Raw genomic sequence first — 6,000 nt, 5'->3', positions numbered from 1 at the left:
ATTCAGTACCTCTGATATCATGAAAACTATGCTTCCAAAGATTTATTACTCTTCTAAAACACAGCAGAATGCTACTAACTACAACTTTTAAAAGTTATGACTGTATACTATACTAGCAGAGCATCCCTCCTCAAAACTTAACAGCTCTCCAATCATATTTCAATTATAATTTACAGGTAGGTTTACATTAGAAATTTCAAAGTATATCTTCACTTAAATAATGAAGAAAAATCTCTTTGTCCATTGCCACTACAATAATTTCTTAAGCTGTTACAGAATTTTAAGTAGTAATTTTGGAGTCAATTTTGTGGTAATGGATATACAAAATTAAAGAAGCAATAACATCAATTAATTCATGGTGACTTTTCAGCATTCAGATATTTCTCAGTTTTATTATAATATACTGTCAACTTATGGACAAAGGAAATATGACGATTTTCCTTAAAAGCATTATTTTCTTCACTTCTAAATAATGGGATAATTTAGCAAGATCATTTGGAAGTTTATTTATTAAAATATCAATAATGAATTGTTCCATTTTAGTTTAGAACACACTAATACAAGTTGTTCCTAATACATTTTCTCTATTTGTTGTGACTGGTACTTTTTGTAACTTATTTAACAGAAAAATACTTTCAAATAGAGGAAATTAAGAGGTATTACAAAAGAGTTGTGGAAACCATGGATAAAGCAATAAAACAACAGAGGTAAATAAATTCCTATCATTACCATGATTTTCAAACAATGAAACTCACATAAAGAGTCACTGGAAAGAAATGTAATGAAGTGATAATCAGTATCATCATCAAATTCCAATGTACTTTTTGTATCTCCCTCTAGAGTATGCTAACTCTATTATATGCACCCAAATACTCAAAATCGAATAATAATCAAACATTTTCAAAATACTGAAACCAAGTTTACTGATAACAGGATACAAGGCAGCACTGTAAGTTTATCAAACAAATGATCAGTGCTCACCAATTTCAACATACCAAATCAGAAAAGGAAAGCATGAACATTTAATTACAGAAGAACTCAGTCACTTCTGATGCCAAGAGGCAGTGTCCGTGACAGGTACACCTCACTGTCTAGGGCAGAGCTAAGAAACATAGTGTGGTTAAAAGTTACTATAGTATCACTTAAAATGTTTCCATTTATTTCTGAAATGTTAGTTCATGTCATGCTATTCTCTCTCTATGAACAAAAATCTATCTCATTATTAGCCATTGGTCTAAAATTAATAATGGCTTAAATAACTGAAAATCAAACAATTCCTCTAAGTACAGTAACATTGCATTTTCAGCTAAAATTAAATAATTAAATACACCTGGTTTTGTCAAAGCCTTTTACTGTCCACAGTTAACTTAGGAGTTCAGGTATTTCCCATTTAATACAGGAATTGGGTGATTGAAAAAACATTCTGTTTCCTAGCTTAAGCACAGCATTCACAGAATATGGTACTCAAGTACTGTTTGGGAAGTTATTACCAAAAATGTTTTACCAGCTGTCCTGAATATGAATCACTACTTGTAGTATACCAAGTAGCACTTTCCTTTTAAGAAAACCAAGTGGCAACTCAGTTTTACAATGAAAAGATCTGGGTAAAGAAGGAAAGACAGTAGATAGTAAAATGAATAATATAATCACTGTTATTTACAACATTGCAAAAAATATATATATCGGAAGTTACGTACCTTAGGAAAAATAGGAGGATGGGCCAAAAACAAAGCACAGACATGCTAGTTTTTTTGTTTTTGTTTTAAACTAAGAAAATATCTGTATAATAACAAGGTACAGTGAACAAATGACACTTCATGTTTAATTACTCATTATTACTATATACTGAGTTTACTTCAGTATAAATCAAAATTGCAAGAAAATGGCCCAAATGAACTAGAAGACTTCTAGCAACTAACAAATTGTACTCATATTTAATAAGCACCATTTACTTCTAAGTAGTTTTACACAGTTTCCAACACTCTGATTTAAATGGAAACTTCCTCTGTGAAAGAATAAGATAATTTGGATATTATTACCAATGCATAGTGTGGGTATAAATTAGGTGATAAATCCAATTATTCTTGAATTTTAAAAAAGTTTCATGCTTTGTTCAAATGTAGCTTACTGTTGAGAAAATTCCCATCTTCCACTCTCCAAGTCAGTACATAAAAGTAGATAGTATTTACATTGAATTTACAGTATTTTTCACTTAAAGGAATAACCCTATGTCTTGCTATAATATCTAAATGATTGCCCTTAAACTTCACCATATCCTTACTTAGAAACACAGCCATGAGTCAAATAAGCTTTGAAAAGAATTCTTCCATTTTCATTAACTCATTGAAAATGAAATCTAATATATACTGCAGATATGCTAAGGTGGTCCTCATCATTTTGGGGCTACATTCTAGTGGGCAAAAACTGAAATAATCATACAACATTTAAAAGAAATATAAGATTTGCACTTAAGAAACCAAAACCTATATATTATGCAGCAGTTAACGACATGACTTTTCAATGTTTCTTTTATCACCAAAAATCAGTTATAGAAACAATTGTTTATATTTCAATCTTAAACATGGCTCTTAAAACAATATATAATATGATTTGTAACTAAATCTGCAAAACATATGAAGACTATAGTTAGTCTACTATTTCTCTGGTAAAGAGTCAGACAAAACAATTTTTCTGTTTTAAACATTCTGGCAAACAGAAAAAAAAAAGATGGATCAAAGTAGTATGACAAATTGGCAATAAATCCATTATGGACAAAAAGTGGCACTAAAGTGAAATTTAAAAACATATTGCTTTCTATATATGCACATGTAACCTTATTTGAAGATGAGTACTTACAAAGATTCTTCTAGAAAGCTATAAACCAACTTGATAATCCAGGCTTTTAATTTCCATAATATTTAGTGTTCAGTAGTTTCAGCTGAATATTTAAATATCCAACATAATTTTATGTCCCACTTATACTATTCAGTGTTTGCATACAGACTGCAAATATTATAAGAGATATTATAGAATAACACTTATAGTATTTTCCAGAATAACTTTGATTTTGAATAAAAACTGGAGCATTTGAGCTTACCCCTCCTCCCGCCTCCTTTTCCCTAAATTCTTCATTCTAAGAAGTCATTAGAGATTGAATTTAAAATAAAAATAACAACTTTGTAAATGTTAACAAAAAGGGATTGTTTTAAACAGATTTCAGTAAAAATTTCTATATACAAACATTAATAATCAAGTAGCATCGACAGTGACAAACACTAAACTTTCTTTAAAATCCCAGGAGCTTCAATTGTAGCAGCTGCAGCACACAGCCTTATGATAGACATAGGCTAAATTATTAAGACTGAGAATATGGGACAAGGTAAACAAGGAAAAGTGAACTTAAGCCGGTACAGTTCAAAAAGTAAAGTTTACAAGTAAGCTATATCAGAAAATCAACTGCCAGAATATAAACAATTAATTACCACAGCTATAATAAATCTCTTAAGAATGGAAGACAACAAAGTAATTCTTATCACAATATACCAGTAGTAGAAAACAAATTAATTATTCACAGTCTAAGAGGCTTTCCTTGGGGGAGTACATGAGGGGAGGGTGCAAAAGCTTACACAATTGAAAATGTGAAATAAATTCAAACTAAGATTTTATGAAAAAAATTTAAGAATGTTTCCCTTGAGGGAAAATAATTTTCTACAACTACTAAAAAAAAGCACCTATGAAACTGTGCTGTTGGCTGACACAATGGAGGTTTTGGATTCTTTGCAGCAATTGCAGCATAACAAATGGCATTTTTCACAGCATAACTTGAGGGAAAATGTTATCTAGTTTGAAATCATACAGAAAGCAATTAAAAATTATTTTAATTATTCATAATACACAAATTTTTCTGGGTAGCAGCAGTTGCTCCTGTGCTTGCCCTTTTAGAAAGTATGAAACAGAAGCAATAGAGTAGGGAAACAAACTAAAGGAAAATAAGAGCAGCAGAGTTAAATTAAAAAGCAAATACTTAAATACATTAAAGAGAGCTTAAAATAAGGAAACAGTATTGTGCAACTCTCAATTAAACTAAGTAAAGTGCACTGCCTAAATATTTACTGATAACATTTTCCCTATGTTGAAAATGCAAAATCTACTTATTGTTGATATATTTTTTTTTTCTAAAAGACATTCACTATTGTAGCCCTGATAGCTCTCTTCCAGTATTTTTAACCATTCAGATATATTTTGGGGGAATATTTATTCACATAATTTTGCTTAATACATTATTTTTTCTACACAAGGCTCAATTTAAAAGTCTCTAACATTTTCAATAAGAGTAATAACACATTAATAAATTATAAATGAACAAAATCTTTGTATTTGCTTTAAAAAATCATTTATCAAATGTTAACTTCCAGATTATCTGGAAAATTAAAGGTGTGAATTGCTATAAACCTGACATCCCAATTTTAAATCCTGATGTTTAAAGGTATATAAAATACCCCTCAAATTATTCCAACTTCCACTTCAGAAATTTCTGTTTTACTCTTTTTCATAAATTCTAAGCTTATGCTCTGCTACACATTTTACCCAAATGTGGGAAAACTGCCTGGAGATGCAAAGTACAATAAAATAATCACATGAAAAAAGAAAAAAAAATACCCGTTAAAACAAAAGTTATTATAGCTGGCAGCACTTAAAATGAATAATTTATATTATTTTAAAAGTTGCATAGCTGCAAGATGATTGCTGATTAAATGTTGAGCAGTTTTATTTAAGAGGAAACAATATATTTTATAAACTACAATTCAGTAGACAATTTCTACATTTATTTAATTAAAATGTAATTATGTAACTTGATTTATTCTTTGGGCAGCATTCTGATAATATTTAAACCTTTAATTTAAAAACAAACATATTTTAGTTTTCCTATGTAGAAATTAGTTTTCCACACTTGGGGGAAAAAATGGAAGAACTTGAGATCATGGTCTACATTCAGAGAATGTTTTACTGCTTGATTACATTTCTTGGTTTCACATTTAAGACTTTATGAGAAGTAACTTATATGGTTTTTCAATTTAAGAATAAGTGAATGCAAAAACATTACGTTGGGGGAAATAAAAGAGACCCCAAATTAAAGAAACAAAACAAAACAAATCAAAACACAGCTAGTTGCGCAGCTCTAGAGAACTGAATAAAAAGTAAATCAACTTTTAAATCAGTTAACTTTGGCGTCTGAATACAAAATGTTCATCAGTATTACCTATGTAGATGACTATTAAGGGATGTGCAGCATTTTCAAAATCCCTGTGTGTCCCTTATATGCAAGTTTGGTACACTGAGTTCTGTGGTTACTGTCCTCTCTTCAGCAGGATGTTTTTTCTTTTTTCTTGTGTGATTGTCCATCTCTGTATTACCAAGTCTCACAGAACTCAGATTTCTGGCTGAGTAAGCCTGCATTTTTGTTTTTCCAGAGACAGATCCTCAAATCCTCTAGATTTTTCAAGCATCCTGAAAAGACAAGAAAACCTATGTAAAATAGATAAATTTAGTTTAAGCTGTGGTTCATCATAGTAATACAACTCAATACATGATATCCATTTCCTCATGAACATGGTTTTAGTAATTATAAATTTTCATATCCTATTTACTATTCCAAAAACTTGTAAAACTAATGTTCTGCAGAAGAAATCAAGACACAGAAGGACCAGTTATAAAGTTTAACATAGTTACAAAAATTTGCCAGTACCTAACAGCTATTCCTCTTCCACAATAAAAACTACATGAGGATAAAGAATACACACAAATACACAAACTTAATTTTTCAAACTTCCCCCATGTAACTAAAAATCTCAATATAAAAATAGCAAACAATTTCCTAATCAAGACCTGAGATATTCATGTATCTCTATTTTGGGTAGATAACTGAATTCTTAGTTATAAAAAATGTTGGACCTTGTTGTTATATACTTTCTTTCTGATTTTAGCATTTTAATAACACCA

At 29.9% G+C, this 6,000-nt stretch overlaps 1 protein-coding gene across 3 annotated transcripts in view; it reads right to left on the bottom strand.

Annotated features, from left to right (window-relative positions):
• Nucleotides 1-491: 491 nt before the first annotated feature.
• Znrf2 (zinc and ring finger 2) overlaps nt 492-6,000 on the bottom strand; it is an 83,983-nt gene continuing 78,474 nt past the window's right edge. For 2 of the 3 annotated variants that reach the window (XR_009225095.1, XM_046426014.2), the window contains one exon: nt 492-5,508. The gene's annotated coding sequence lies outside the window, so the exon portion shown is untranslated. Of the gene's footprint in view, nt 5,527-6,000 lie in introns of all 3 variants that reach the window. The other variant, XM_058573155.1, reaches the window with a different exon arrangement.

Source organism: Marmota monax, unplaced genomic scaffold (genome assembly GCF_021218885.2).
Source record: "Marmota monax isolate L192 unplaced genomic scaffold, Marmota_monax_Labrador192_F-V1.1 WCK01_AAM20220418_F8-fsc00133, whole genome shotgun sequence".
Taxonomy (NCBI): Eukaryota; Metazoa; Chordata; class Mammalia; order Rodentia; family Sciuridae; genus Marmota; species Marmota monax.
This window is presented reverse-complemented; position numbering and strand designations above follow the sequence as displayed.